Source organism: Vigna umbellata, chromosome 3 (assembly GCF_029865625.1).
Source record: "Vigna umbellata cultivar VRB3 chromosome 3, Vumbellata_1.0, whole genome shotgun sequence".
Lineage (NCBI taxonomy): Eukaryota > Viridiplantae > Streptophyta > Magnoliopsida > Fabales > Fabaceae > Vigna > Vigna umbellata.
The window spans coordinates 44,103,376-44,120,469 of record NC_142167.1 but is presented as its reverse complement, the minus strand read 5'-3'; the positions used below and the strand labels follow the sequence as shown (position 1 = coordinate 44,120,469).

Sequence of the window (17,094 nt, the reverse complement as noted above, 5' to 3'; positions counted from 1 at the left end):
TTTTAAACACTTCTTTTTCTTCTAAAAAATATAGACTCTGAAGTGAATAATACATCATATATATAATGATTGCTAAGAGGGATTGGTTTTCTCCCAAGTGTTATTTTACTTTTTGATCATTTGAATAAACTATTTTATTTGCAAAGGTCTAAAACTCCTTACTCATTGTTTGAGCATGCTCACACATAAGCCGAAACATGCTCACACATTAGCTGTGATTGTTTAGAAATATATGACAAAATTATTGCAACGTTTTTAATAATGTAGTTGTATCTTTTCATGAATCAAAATTATTTGATGCATCAAAACTCTTCCATAAAGTATGTTATGATGCTATTAAGAATCCAATATAAGTGTAACATATAGATTGCTTAAAAATTAGAAAATAAAAAAAACCATAAATAAATTATTTTAATTTTTTTTTATCAAAAGTCATATATATATATATATATATATATATATATATATATATATATATATGTATATATATAAAATAAATTGTTAGGTTGTTCAAATTGAATTTCACCTACTAATATAAACACGATATTCTTTGAATATTTACTTTTGGATCACAAGATCTCCAATAAAGGTATATATAACAAATTGTTAGCTTTTTCATTCATCTGCACTTAGCTTGGAAACATATCAGAACACGTAGAATTTTGCAAGAAATTAAATTTTGCATTAATTATTGAAATCAAGACTAAATAAATAGTAAAAAATGGACGTTAATGCTAATCATGAATATATCAGATATAAGGTATTAAATACCGATAACATTTATTGCAGATAATTTCACAGTCAGGGTATAAGAAGGTACCAACAATTACAAATCCATTTGAAGCAGTTGTTTGTTTATCAACTAATCTTATGCATGTACATGATGACAATGGTTGTACGTTATTCATCTTTTCTCATTGTCTTGGTATTTCTTCAAAACATTTCCTTTTCAAAAGCCCTTAAAAGCAGTTTCAGTGTGGAGATGATCCACCGTGATTCACCAAAATCACCATTTTATCGTCCCACGGAAACCCATTTCCAACGAGTTGAAAATGCCATTCTTCGTTCCATCCATCGTGCTAATTACTTCAACCTAGACTCAAACGATGTTGAGAGCACTGTAACACCAGTTTCAGGAGAATTCCTGATGAACTATTCAGTTGGAACTCCCCCAGTCCAAATCCTTAGTATAGTTGATACTGGTTCAAACTTAATTTGGATGCAATGTCAACCTTGTGAAAACTGTTACAAACAAGACAGACCCATATTTGATTCTTCAACTTCAAGGACATACAGTAATATCCCTTGTGTTGCTGCTGAATGTCTGAGTGGGACACATACTTTCTGCAATTTTAACGATGGAAAACACTGTACATATAAAGTGACTTATGGTGATGGATCAACTTCAGAAGGAGATTTCAGTTGGGACACCATTACTCTAACTTCCAGTACTAAAAATGTTCCTGTAGCATTTCCCCAAACTGTGATTGGATGTGGACACAACAACTATGGAATCTTTGGTGAGCAAAGCTCTGGCATAGTTGGCCTTGGAAACGGACCTTTCTCACTTGCAAGTCAGTTAAAACCTAAAACAGGTGGAACGTTTTCCTATTGTTTGACGCCAATGTATGAAGGAGAACCAAAACCTAGCTATCTCCATTTTGGAGATCGTGGTGAGGTTATTGAAGGTACCGTTTCAACCCCTTTATTCATAAACATAGCACGGCCGTCCATGTACTACGTGGTGATGGAAGCAATCAGTGTGGGAAGCAAGAGAATAGAGTTTCCCAGAAATGGTGAAGATGGAAACATCTTTATTGACTCAGGGACAACGATCACTTATTTGCCAGATGAGGTTTACTCAGGTTTGGAAGGAGAAATGGTAAATTTAGTTAATTTACCTCGTACTAATAGCCCACAAAAAGGTTTGAGGTTGTGCTTCGAAATTACACCTGGTGAAGAATATCATATACCAACAGTGTTTGCACATTTTAAAGGTGGTGGAGCTGTGCAATGGCATTCTATCAACACCTTTGCCAAGGTCACGGAAACTATTATATGTTTGGCTTTCCGTTCAGGTTTTGAAGCCATTTTGGGGTATTTGGCACAGCAGGACATCTTGGTTGGCTATGACACACAACATAACACAGTCACCTTTCTCAACACAGATTGTACCTCCGAGTTATAGAAATTTCGATGAAATAGAATAACATGTTTTCTCACTCTTCATAGTCTTCTATCAATCAAAAATAAACTTGTCCTCTCAAATTTTATTAAACGTGCATGCTTCATTATTTCCAGATAAACTATATAAGCATCATGTAACATCCCAATAAATAGAAATTTCCATTAATCAGATCTAATTACATTTACAGAAAATACAGTGCAGTCTTTAAATATAAACAGCAGCTGCTCAAAAGGGTACAGCACGTACATCAATATTTACAGTGATTTCCGTGTTCAGAAATTCAGCCAAAATACAAAACCAGTTCTGAATAATCTATTCTGCACAACTGTATACAGAACTGTCAAAATACAGTACAGAAAAATCTAATATCTACTACGGAACTAATCCCTACTGCTCCGATTTGACTTCAACTTCCACCAAGTTGGCATCCTCCAAATTTTCTTCTTCCAGCAATGATTCCAAGGGTGCCTCGCCATCTGCTCACATCCACAACGGATGATCATTGCATTGACAAGACGGACATACAGAAACAGCAGACAACACATGGAACATTGCAAGGGTAAGCTTATATTGTTTAATTAATACAACATACATACAGTTCATGATTCAATTCACACATTCATCAAGTAACTTAATCATATAATTTAACATATAAATATATATAAGACAGACCGTCCGGACTGTATGAACCATGTAGTTACAGGCGTCCTTGCACCCAAGTGGTGTAATAGCCGGGATATACCTAATCAGCTTCCACTTGAGGTTAATCATTCGCCCCTGCTAAGTGAGGGATACGAATGACCTCCTGCCATTCCCACACATGACTACCCCCTTCTACGTGAAGATGAGCATCACGGAATATCAGGATGGACCAAGCCAGCATTAACTAACCACGGTCATACTTTACCAATTCCATCTTTAACACATCTGAGACGTTCCTCCTTGGAACGCTCGTTCAATTCCATAATCGTATAATCATATCACATAGTGTTCAACCATCAAATCCTTTCATAGTTATAATCTTTCCATTCTGTGTTCCACTCTCTTAACATTAACGTCATGCATTCTTTAATCAAATAAAACGAACTTATTACAGAACCTTTGATTTCACGTTTCTGAACAAAAGAAACGAACTCTTATTCATTGATGGACGTTAAGAATTCTTAAAGAATTTAAATGAGATTGAATTTAGAAGTTCAGAATAATACTTAGAAGATGTTGAGTACAAGAACTTTAGGTTGAATCAAGAGAATAAATATCTTACAGAATAACTTAGATAAATAACCAGAATATTTAAAGTACAGAAAACAACTCTTACTGTCAATGAACGAACGTTCAGAAATTTACTTTGGACGAACGTCAATTACGTTCGCTCAGAATTCAATAATAAGGACGAGCGTTCAGTTAGAAACCGAACCCTGCTTTGGACGAACGCTAGGTCAATGACCGAGCACGAATTAAAACGAACGCTGGATATACACCGAGCGCTATTTAAGACGAACGCTTCGGTATAGGACCGAGCGCCAGTTCGGACGAACGTTCAGTATAAGAATGAACGCTCTGTAGAACGAACGTTCGACATAAGGTCGAACGACATTAAGGACGAACGCTCGACTTAAGGCCGAACGTCACTTATTTATAAAGTCTTAAATATTTAAACATTGCTGAGCTAGACGAACGCTCAGACCATCAACTGGGGACGCTCGTTCTCGAGCAGAATTCTTTCCAAATGAAAGAATTCCAATCTAAGTAATTTTACTGAAAGCCGAACGGTTTAAGACCGTACAGGGACGAATGTCCTTCATCAGTGGGAAAGAGTAAATTCCAGATTTTTCAACTTTAGCAGAATTTTTCCAGATTTCAACTTTATGAACTTTACAACTTTCCTTCCAGATTTAATACATTAAAATCATATAGATTTCAACATTTGAATCATTCCAACTATACAATCAACATATTCCATTCATACATAATCAAATCAACATGCATTTGAATCAAATCAACCACAACCTGTATAATACATATATCAGTGTTCATTCATGACAGATTCAATCAATCCAATCATCCTAACTCTATAACATTCATACACCTTTTATACGTATCCAGATCAACATTCAGAACAAACCAGAAATCATATCCCGTATCAATAATATTCATAATTACTCGACCATCATACTCTTCATATATACATTTCAGATCAGAAAATCATGTAGTAAAAATTAAACATATAAGCTTCCCTTACCTTATCAAGCAGTTCACTTCAATTGTTTAGAGTTTCTCTCGTGCTCTCACAGCTTTCTATCAGAATTTCACTCAACCACTTCCACTTAATCTAACACACCAAAACCGTAAACAGATCAGACTTCTAACTCATACATGCAACCAGAATTTTGGTTTGCAGGAATTTAATGGACGAAGATGCAAAGATGAGAACTTACCAGTTCAGTTCTCAATTCTGTTCGGATCAGAATGAGGTTCACAGTGCAGGGAAGGTTTCTACGGTGTCTGAAATGATATTGGAAGAGATGATGGTGAGTTATTTCGAAGAGGAGATGAAAGAGTGCAGAGAAAATGCAGAGAAGATGGAAGATCAGAATTCGAGAGGAAGATGATGATTTGCATGGAAGGAAGAGAAGTGTTTTCAGAGAAATTGTTTTTCTCTTCCTCGTCAAACGGTTGAGCAGTTACACACTGCCACATGGTTTCCACTACAGCTTTTAGAAGCTTCCAAGATGACATATGGCATTCAGTGCATGCTGAGAGAAAGTGAGTGGATTTTGACGTGGCAAGGTGTAGTAAAAATGTGATCAGAGAATGGATTAGTGTGCATTAATTTATCAGGTTCTCACACATCACCTACTCTCTACCCATAAACTACAAGAAACCCCTAAACTACCCATAAATACCTCCCTTACAAATCCTTGAATTGATTTTGGTTCTCTGACCAAATTCGTTCCACACCTTTAATTAGATTTTTAATTCTCCCTTATTTAATCATTGAGTGGAAGTAAATAGATTTAGAGTTTCCTTTTCTAGCAATTTGATCTTAGATTTTTGTGTCATCACTGATTTTTCATTGAAATTTACCATCCTAAGCCCACTGGAAAATTTCATTCTCTCCAATTTTCTCTCAATCTATATCCCTTTCATCTTCTATGATATACATGCTTAGTTTTCTTTATAATTCCCTACTTAAGTATATTGATATGGCTGAATTCATCTTTGATCCAAATTTATATTCAATTTTAGCCTCTCTTTTTTTAGCTTTTCTTCCAAAGCTACCATGTCATTCCCATTTGTTGTAATCTACTCCATTTCGTTTTAACTAATTCAGTGATTCCCTTTTCATATGTTTCGTTCTTAATCGATCAGAGTGTTTACCGTGTGACAAGTAAACTAGAATATGACTTCCACATGTTATTTGGTGGTTGAAAAAATGTTTTATATTAATTTATTTTTTTGTTATTTTTTGTTATAATCTATATTAATTTATAATTTTTGTTATTTTTTTTCAGTGATATATTGATCTATATCGAATTATTTATTTAAAGTTCTTTCTTTAATTCTTATTTTGTTTTATTTTATATTATTTTTAACATGATTTTTCATAATTAAATATGTATAAAGTTAAAATACAAATAAAGCAAGAGTAAATAACTTTTTACTCAGAGAAATTGGATAAATGAAAGTAATTTATGTGCTTTATTATTACTTGTATCAATGTGTATAGATTATTCATTAACACAAAAATGACATATTTTAACAATAAAAAATGTAACCAACCTTGGTCGAGTTGTTTCGACCTTGGTTGAGCTGTAACCTACTTTGACTGAGCTAAATCCATTCTTAGCCGAATTGTATCCGAGCTTGAGTATATTAAAGTGACAATTTTGAATTTCTTAAGAGATATGACCTCAGTTGTTCGTAGAATTGAGACATAAAGGGTTTATCTGATTCATTTTCAACCGAAGTCATATGTCCTTTTCAAATAAATAAATAAATAAAATATCAATTTTGAAACTTTTGATACACTTTTAGACTTCAGTTTTGTGTTAACTGAGTTCAAAAGAGGTGAATGACTTTGGTTTCTTTATAACTGAGGTCTCGAAGGTCGTGGAAAATAGTTTAAATAAACAATAATTACTTATAAAATTGTAAAACTGACTAAAGTAACTACACATAACCCAAAAATTGTTTGAATCACATTTTTAACACCCCTCTTGATTCAAAATTTTACAGACAAAAATCAACTACATTTAAAGACTTTCACTCGTTAAACCTTCCAATCTTCAAAGTCTTTCTCAACTCCTTAAATCACCAATGCAGTAATGTAAAACTACAACAATTATTTTCGCAAGTGGTAAGCTTTTTGCCTCGATTCAACTACAACCGAGGCAATAGAGGTTGTTCCTATTTTATTTTTTATTTTCGCCAGACTTTTGGCCTCGGTTGCTTGTGAACCGAGACAGTAGAGGGGGGGGGACTTCTCCCTTAGTTATGGTTGAATTGAGGCAGTAGATGTTTTTTGTCAACATTTCTGCCTCGGTTGTGGCCAAAATCGATGCCATAGAGGGTTTTCTGCCTCGGTTATGGTCAGAACCGAGGCGTATTCTAGGTGTTTTGTTTTAAAAAACATGTCTGTTTCTACAACAATCTCAAATACAGAAACAGACCTACATATTTTAAAATTGTCCAGAACAGTCCAAAATCATATTTTCAATGAAAATTATAATAAATCATAAATCAATTCAATGTACATAAAATTATAATCATAAATCAATTTAGAAGCATAAATCAAACCAATGTAAAAAGTTAACCTAATTATAAATATGCTAATGTAGAGCTAACTATATCCTAATATCTACATACTATGATAGAGTTGAATTACATATTTTGCAAGTGCTTTCCCTATGGATTTAAGGAACTTGTTTGGAATTGGAGTAGTAAAATTAAATCTCTGCATAAGACATAATGATTTCAATTAGTGTATACGAATTCTAAACTATAGATTAAAAAAATCAATAAAATCAAATATTACCATTTCTCATCCACTTGTAACATGGACATGAATAATGGTCATCATCTAATAAATGATGTAGTAACCCCACTCATATGACCCGCTTTGTATATTACACTACAATATATATCATAATTATAAAATGTTAAGGAACATCACTGAAATGGTACAAAATGTAACAAAGTATGGATTAAAAGACCAAAACTTAAGGGTCAACCATGCAAGCTTTTTAGCTTTAGCAGTTGATCTCCTGGACAACATCATATATGTTGCAAGGGAACTATTAAAAAAATTGCATTAGAATACATTTATATAAGGAAGAAAGTCCAGACATTGAGGTTCTTACCAATCTACTACTTGTCTGAAAGGGTTGAGAAGAGATTTGTGCAATGAACAAAATCATACAACTATGTTCTTCGTTATGAAAACCACAAGTAGCTGCCAATGATACCTGAAATTGGTAAAAACTTAATTGTTATATACTAAAATCACAAATGAAACTTTAAAATTTAAAAATTTCAGTTACCCAACTATATAAGGGTAAAATATAGCTCCTTCCCCATTGCAAAACAACTAGTGATGTATGCTTGGATGCCATCAAATTTATTTCCTTCGTTAGTCATTTGGGGGTCAATGAACTCATATACACCATTAAATCCCATCTTGTTAGTTACACCAAACATATACCTGAAATCAATAAATGATTTGATATATGTAACTTGATAAATCGATCTATATAAATAAGTGCTCATAGAGTTACATCATCCACAACTGAACGAGGGTGATATTAAGCTCTTCTCTCCCCGACGCAGGCTCTTGAACATCTTGCTTATGCAAGTACAATGGGATCTTTAAGCTTCTTCCAAATATAGTAAGACCCATGGAACAATCATCGACGCATCTGCAATGATGTTAGAAAGCTTGTGTAACGCACCAAGAGGATCGTCCTCAAATAATTGAATCTTCTTTGGTGTAGGACTCTCGACCTGTCTACTGTTACATGAAAAAATAGTTATGTTCTTACGTTAATAAGAAGTAAAGCTTAAAATTCAGAAGTATATAGTAGGAGTCCATATCGAGGAGTCAAAAGTAGAACCAACCAAAGATCTAGGACCAAGCGACGAAAGACTAAAATGCCCGTGCCACAATGACAATCTCATCTGTTGGCATAGGAACAAACACATCTGGTATGACAATTCCATCGACCGTGACCTTCACCTCATCTTTTCCCAGTTGCATACCATGAACTAGAGTGGCTATCTCAACATATAGCTGACATGGACAAGTCTCGTCCATGTCGTCCCTTGAGATGCTTGGAGCTGAACAACTTCCTTTGTCGCTTCTACCTGTCAAATTAAATGTTAGCTTATACAAAAGGTAAATTAATAAACAAAAATGATTATTAATTTTACCTATGGGAGGCACAACATATTCGACTACAAGAGATGGCTGCAGACGCATGCCATATATAACTCTCAAACTGTTGTTGAAACTGGCGCATCACCCTTTCAGTCACTTCTGAAGCGACTTCATCATACAAATTTATCCTGACCTTCTTTGTGATCTCCTGCGTGATCTCCTTTGTGATGTCGTACTTCAGCCTTTGTTCATACTCTTTACTAAATCTGTATGAAGCGTGACGTGAGGAATACCCAAAACACTGTCTAATGTCTATGCCAGTTCCAACAACATGCACTCGTCCTAGGTGCTCAAGTCGTCCAATAACACTAACATGAATATCCTAACGACCTTTCTGAGTGAATTGTCGGCAGGAAATGGAGAGAAGAGAAGAGGGAAGCACGAACCTCGTTCTCCAATATGCTACAGGCGGCTTCAAGGCAGACCTCCATGACCACGAACTAGAAAGGGAGAATCTTGATGGCATCAGGGTTGTCGTCGTGGTCGTGGTCGGAGTCAGTGTGGTGGTCGTGGTGTTTGGAAGAGGAGAAGGCCTGGTGGTAGCGAAGGATCCTAGCCTTGAGCTCTTGGACGAAGGGGGTGACGGAGGGGTCACGTGAGTTGAGGAGGAGGACCTCATGGGCGTTGATGATGGCCTTGATGTGCTCCAAGTTAATGACGATGGCCCTCTCACGGCCAAGAAGGGTGGAAGGGGAGGAGAGGGTCCAATATGTGGAGGTTACCAGTGGGGAGGCCGGTGCTGCAATACGAGATGGCGAGTTGATGCTAAAGTTTGTTTCCTAGGAAATGAGAAAGGTTTACAAATTTCTTAGATTTTTTTTAGGTTAAAACATTTTCTTTAAGTTTATTCCAATGTTACCGGACTTAATAATACTAAGTCTGATAAAAGGTAACATATGTAAATTATATCTATTTTAAGTCTCTAACAGACTTTAATAATAGTCTTTTATTTACTAAATTGTCACCGCTCATTTTTATATCTGTTTTTTTATAAACAGACTTAGATTTGCAGACTTAAAAGGTCATTTTTCCACTACTATATATATATATATATATATATATATATATATATATATATATATATATGGGGTTTGCTAACGCGCGTACGTCTGTTTTTCAGTTGATAGATTTTAGTAATGTGTACCGACTTTTAGTAGACAAAAATACCCTTATATATCATGGATTCTAAATTTTAAGGTTAAGGATATTTTAATAATTTTTATTCTCAAAACTAAAAAAAAAACCTCAAACCCTTATTCACGTCTCTCATTCCTCTCAACCCTTTCTTTTCATCTCTCTCACTCCAACCTTTTCTCTGTCATCCTTACTGTAACCCAATTGCAAAAATCAGAAACACTTGCCTTTAAAAATTTGCCTTTGTAAAGAGTTGAGTCATTGACATATTCACCTTTAGACAAAGGTTCATTCAAGATCTCCTCAATTTCACCATCTTCACTAACCTTTCTAATTTCATCTGTCATCTCTAAAAAAAACCCTCCGGGCCAATTACCAATTCTTTCGGATGTCATTATGCTTGTGAAAATGAGATAAAATTAGATAAGACAAAAATTATAAAATGAAAACTCATTAAATCAGTTTTTGTAAGAAATTGTTTAACCGCGAGTATTTCTGATTTTTTCCAGGTCAATTACCAATTCCTTCTATTCTTTTGAAAATTGGATAAAATTATATAAGACAAAAATTATATAAAATCATTTTTTGTAAGATTGTTTAAACGGCAAATGTTTCTGATTTTTTTAATTGGGGGTGATGACAGAGAAAAGAATAGAGTGAGAGGGATGAAAGAGAAAGGGTTGAGAGCAATGAGAGAGGTGAGTAAGGGTTTGAGGTTTCTTTCTTTTAGTTTTGAGAATGAAAATTATTAAAATACCTTTAACCTTAAAACTTAGAATCCATGATATATAAGGATATTTTTGTCTATTAAAATCCGATACACATTGTTAAAATATACCAACTGAAAAATAGGCGTACGTGTGTTAACAAACATATATATATATATATTATGAATTTGACTCATAGTTTATTATTATTATATTCCTATCGAACACCAACAATTTCATACCCTCTCATATATTAAAATATCCATCAAAATACTCTAATAGAAAATTCTCTTATATATTTGCAAACTCAATCTTATTAAGAAACACTCTTGGCCATATAAATATTTCTAAAAAATTAATTTTAAGCACTAATTAATATTTGTCAGCAAAACATTCGACACAGGTTTTCAATTACTACAAATTGCGGAAAAAGCAATACATGTTAATTAGAATGCTTATTCTGTGTGTAATCCATATTTGAGATTAATACTAAAATTTTTATATAATACTTTTTTCATTCATACCGTTTCAAATTAAAACACTATATCTTAATAATAAGAATATGTGTTATATTAACAAAAACGGGTTCCAAGCAATTATTACTACAAATGTCTTCAATCATAAAAGGAATATATATATATATATATATATATATATATATATATATATATATATATATATATATATATATATATATATATATATATATATAAATAAATTGTTAGATTGTTCAAATTGAATTTCAACTACTAATATAAACCTGATATTCTTTGAATATTTACTTTTGGATCACAAGATCTCCAATGAAGGTATATAACAAATTATTAGGTTTTTCATTCATCTGGACTTAGCTTGGAAACATATCAGAACATGGAAGAATTTTGCAAGAAATTCAATTTTGCATTAATTTTTGACATCAAGGCTAAATGTATAGTAAAAAAAAGCGTGTTGATGCTAATTAAGAATATATCCGATATAAGGTATTAAATACTGATAACAATTATTGCAGATAATTTCACAGTCACTATATAAGAAAGCAGCAATAATTACAAATCCATTTGAAGCGGTTGTTTGTTTATCAACTAAACTTATGCATGTACATTATGACAATGGTTGTACGTTATTCATCTTTTTTCATTGTCTTGGTATTTCTTCAAAACATTTCCTTCTCAAAAGCCCTTAAAAGCAGTTTTAGTGTGGAGATGATCCACCGTGATTCACCAAAATCACCATTTTATCGTCCCACGGAAACTCATTTCCAACGAGTTGAAAATGCCATTCTTCGTTCCATCCATCGTGCTAATTACTTCAACCTAGACTCAAACGATGTTGAGGGCACTATAACACCAGTTTCAGGAGAATTCCTGCTGAACTATTCAGTTGGAACTCCACCAGTCCAAATCCTTGGTATAGTTGATACTGGTTCAGACATAATTTGGATGCAATGTCAGCCTTGTAAAGACTGTTACAAACAAGACAGACCCATATTTGATCCGTCAACTTCAAGGACATACAGTACTATCCCTTGTGTTTCTGCTGATTGTCTGAGTGCGTCACGTACTTTTTGCAATTTTAACAATGGAAAGCGCTGTGCATATAAAGTGAATTATGGTGATGGATCAACTTCAGAAGGAGATTTCAGTTGGGACACCATTACTCTAACTTCCAGTACTAAAAATGTTCCTGTAGCATTTCCCCAAACTGTGATTGGATGTGGACACAACAACTATGGAATCTTTGGTGAGCAAAGCTCTGGCATAGTTGGCCTTGGAATCGGAGCTTTCTCACTTGCAGGTCAGTTGAAACCTAAAATAGGTGGGACGTTTTCCTATTGTTTGACGCCAATGTATGAAGGAGATGCAAAACCTAGCTATCTCCATTTTGGAGATAGTGGTGAGGTTTCTGTTGAAGGTGCCGTTTCAACCCCTTTAATCAGAAACATAGCACGGCCGTCCATGTACTTCGTGGTGATGGAAGCAATCAGTGTGGGAAGCAAGAGAATAGAGTTTCCCAGAAATGGCGTAGATGGAAACATCTTTATTGACTCAGGGACAACGATAAGTTATTTGCCAGATGAGGTTTACTCAAGTTTGGAAAGAGAAATGGTAAATGCAGTTAATTTACCTCGTACTAATAGCGCACAAAAAGGTTTGAGGTTATGCTTCGGAATTACACCTGGTGAAGAATATCATATACCAACAGTGTTTGCACATTTTAAAGGTGGTGGAACTGTGAAATTGTATTCTGTAAACACCTTTATCAAGGTCAGGGAAACTGTCATATGTTTGGCTTTCCGTTCAGGTTCTCAAGCCATTTTGGGGAATTTGGCACAGCAGGACATCTTGATTGGCTATGACACACAACGCAACACAGTCACCTTTCTCAACACAGATTGTACCTCCGAGTTATAGAAAATTCAATGAAATACAATAACATGTTTTCTCACTCTTCATCGTCTTCTATCAATCAAAAATAAACTTTTCCTCTCAAACTTTATTAAACATGCATGTTTCATTATTTCCAGATAAATTATATATGCATGTCAAGCCTTTCGGTACTCTCTACCCGTAATCTAATATGGATATTTCATGTAATACCAATTGTTCCTACCATATTCAATACTCAATATCTCCACATGTCTAGGAATTGAGACCTTAAACATTTTAAATATTTCTTTCTCGTTACACTGTTCAACATGTTTTTCGAAAACAAAATAATAATATAACTCTATATTTCAAAATAAACCATTTCTCAAAGGTTTTGATGATTGATTATAAATAACGTCATTCGATTGATTTGGGATTGAAAAAAGCTTAACACAAAAGATACTGTATATATCAATATTGACTTTCATAGAAGAAGTGATATTTCATTGAGTCATTTTGAATATAATACTACCAGAAATCGCTAAACTACCCATAAATAACTACCTTACAATTCCTTGAGTTGATTGTTGGAAGTCTCACGTTGACTAGAGATAGGCCAAATTATAATATATAAGTGGGGTGCAAATCTCACTTTACAAGCCGATTTTGTGGGGTTGAGTTAGGCTTAAAACCTACTATCTAATATGGTATCAGAGCCAAGGTTAGAGCCTATCCTAACGAGATCTATGTCGGCATTCTTATGTTCCAGCCGCTGTTGGGCCATTATCGGAGCACCCATTAATTTCTATTATCACGCTCGAGATGTCTATACCTTGGCGTGAAGGGGGTGTGTTGGAAGTCCCACATCGACTAATGATAAGGCCAAATTATAATATATAAGTGGGGTGCAAACCTCACTTTACAAGTCGGTTTTGTGGGATTGAGTTAGACTTAAAACCCACTTACTATCTAATTAATATGGTATCGAAGCCAAGGTAGAGCATATTCTAGCGAGATTTATGTGGACATTCTTCTATTTCACCCATTGTCGGACCACTCATTAATTTCAATCTTATTAAGAAGCACTCTTGGCAATATATCATAATGATAAATATTTATAGAAAATTAATTTTAAGGACTAATTAATATTTGTCACTAAAACCAATATATTTTTAGGTTTAAACCCTCAGATGGTCCTTATATTTGTATGAGAATCTTAAGTGAATCCTTATATTTGCAACTGTCTAAATTGGGTCATAATATTTGTAAAATTGAACCAATTTTGTCCTATCTGTTAAGTTGTTACAGACGATGTAAAAGTATGTTGATGTGGTGATACTGATATGTGTGATCTTATTACGTGGAAATAAATTTTAAATTATGACGTGGAATTTGATAACCCTTGCTGCCACATTATCCTCTCCACTAAAACCCTAATTCCCTAACCTTTTTCGCTGTGCTACAATTGTGCCGCCACCATCACTGTCCCTGTCGCGTTGTTGCAAGGCCGCCACCATCACTGTCCCTGTCGCGTTGTTGCAAGGCCGCCCCCTAACCCTAATTCGTCCTCCGCCATCAACCTTCATCAGAAACCCTCCTCCGTGCTGTCGTTAAGCTTCAACACATCTTATTCTTCGCAAACAAATAGCGCTTACCTTTTCGTCTTGCCTCAGGCAACTGCCGACATCAACAACGCAAGACCTCATGCCACCACCCAATTTTCTCCACTATATTAGACCATCACCGGAACGACAACAACACCTCTATGGCCACTGCGATTCGCAAATCTCCACGAATGCATCTATAATATCTGCAAGTCAAATCGCAAGCCTCTTCCATGGCATTCTCCAAAATCCAAAAATCACAAAGGAGGGGAACCTTTCCACCACAATCTCCTTGGCGTGAATCACCTACAACAACCACACAACAAAAACCCTAATAGCGACTCCGTAATGTTCGGTCCAACATTCATCTTCTTCACCAAAAACCTGAAAATGTAGAAAACCAAATAAAAATCACAACAAATGTTTTAGATGTCGATCCTCCTCCGTGGTCGACGTCTATATCCATTTAAACGTCGGGGCCCCTCCCAAGCCGACATTTAAATCATTTAAAAATTAATTTTGATGGAGCCTTTTGGCGTCCGACATTAGGGGCCTCGTCGTCTAAGGCGATATTTAGACGTCGGGGCTGACTAGGCGACATATAAGGGCAATGGAACAATCACTTTTTAGCTACCTCTGCAGGCCATTTAACTTCCGACTTTAAGGGGGCCGACGTCTCATTCGGATTTAGACGTTGGGTGGCGGGATCAGACGTCGAAATGGCAAAAAAAATGACTTTTGGAATTATGGACTGACCATTTTGGCGTCTCATAGGGTAAATCCGACATCTAAGGCCTATTTAGACGTCGAGGTAGTGTGATCGAACGTCTAAATGACGACAAAAAATGGCTTTCATGATTCTGGCGCGACCATTTTGGCGTCCCATGGAGTAATCAAACGTCTAAATAGTCATTAGAAGTCGGGGGCTATCATGTAGGACGTCTAAGACGAATACAAAATTAATTTATGCCATATGTTTGGCATCCATTAGATGCCAACTGACGTGTTCGTGAATTTAGACGTCAGTGTCCCCCAAATTGGACGTCTACATACGAGTTTTATTTACGAAAATGTCACCGATCATTTTTTACATTGGATATTTAGTGGTCCAACATCTAAAGGGTGACTTAATGGCCATTTTTGCACTAGTTATATATTACTGTATGGCCGATCGATTTCACATTGATTGGACAATTAACTTTTTCAGAAGAACACTAGGTGAGAGGATCATTACCAATTCCACATTTATGCAACTTGGATAGTTTCTCAATGAGCTGATCGGTGATACATTTATTAAGGACAACCATTACAAATAAAATATATTTACAGGTAAAACAAATTTATTGATTTTTGGGCATTTTGGGTTGTAATTAGGTCAACCTTAATTAAATGTCAATTTCAAAATATATAAATATAGAGATAAAATAAAGAGTTAGGTGATTGTATTTATTGTGAATTTAATACTATGCTGTAATAATTGATCAAACATCTATAACTGACTTGTGCGGAGTGACTTTGAAAGACTTGGAATTTGAAGATTTGGAATTTGAAAACGAAGAACTAAGGATATTTTTTTAACATAGACCTAAGATGATGTTTTAGAGGATTGGAAGAAAAATGTGAAGGATTGTTTGTATTGTAATTCTTGACCCACAGTTGAGAAAAGAAAATATATATATATATAATAATAATAATAATAAACTTTTAGGTTTTTCATTCATCTACACTTAGCTTGGAAACATATCAGAATAAGGAAATTTTTTTGCAAGAAATTAAATTTTGCATTAATTATTGAAATCAAGACTAAATGTATAGTAAAAAAATGGATGTTGATGCTAATCAAGAATATAACAGATATAAGGTATTAGATACCGATAACAATTATTGCAGATAATTTCGCAGTCACTATATAAGAAGGCAGTAACAATTACAGATCCATTTGAAGCGGTTGTTTCTCTATTGACTAATCTTATACATGTACATGATGACAACGAATTTAGGAAAATGGCATCACATGGCTTGCCGTTTTGTTACATTAAAGAAAATTTAACGTTATTCAATTTTAAGGACTTATCGAGTTTTAAAATTAGAAGTGTCATTTGAACCCCTAGTCCATGGGTTGATCCTGACCTCTTCTAAAATCAAGTCCCAATTTTCTAGCCCACTTAATAGGGGACTTTTTAAAAACCCCAATCCCTAAAGCCCCACATAAAGTGAGTTGGGGTAGGGTTAGGTTGGGGCTAGCCCCCAAACTAAATTAATTCACTTTTAATGTTTTTTTAATTATTTCTTTTATTTACTTTACAAGTTCAATATTTTCCAAAATTTACATGATATTTAATATCTTTTTAATTAAATATAAATGTATAAATATTGATTTTATAAAAAATTATTTAATATAATTTTTTAATTATAAGTATATTTTAAATATATAATTTTATTATTTTGAAAAGTTAAAAAAGAAAATTTTTATTATTATTTTTATTTAAAAGAAAATGAAAACAATTTAAAAAAAAAGTATAAAAGTGACACAATTGATTTTTCAATAATCGAATTCTGATATCTATATAAATATTTGAAATATTAATTGTGGATAGATTTTAAATTCAAATCTACTGATTGGATGAATTTTTAATATCGGTGTAAAATTTTTATTTTT

The 17,094-nt window shown here is 34.1% G+C and overlaps 1 long non-coding RNA gene and 2 pseudogenes across 1 annotated transcript; 2 read left to right on the top strand and 1 right to left on the bottom strand.

Annotated features, from left to right (window-relative positions):
• Nucleotides 1-889: 889 nt before the first annotated feature.
• On the top strand, nucleotides 890-2,188 carry LOC148202614 (aspartic proteinase CDR1 pseudogene; annotated as a pseudogene).
• Nucleotides 2,189-2,389: 201 nt separating this feature from the next.
• On the bottom strand, nucleotides 2,390-4,703 carry LOC148202613 (uncharacterized). Its single transcript, XR_015784793.1, has 3 exons — nucleotides 4,627-4,703; nucleotides 4,431-4,520; nucleotides 2,390-2,664 (listed from the first exon to the last, which is right to left on the bottom strand). It is a non-coding gene; the product is annotated as an uncharacterized LOC148202613 (long non-coding RNA).
• Nucleotides 4,704-11,574: 6,871 nt separating this feature from the next.
• On the top strand, nucleotides 11,575-12,876 carry LOC148202612 (aspartic proteinase CDR1 pseudogene; annotated as a pseudogene).
• Nucleotides 12,877-17,094: the final 4,218 nt, after the last annotated feature.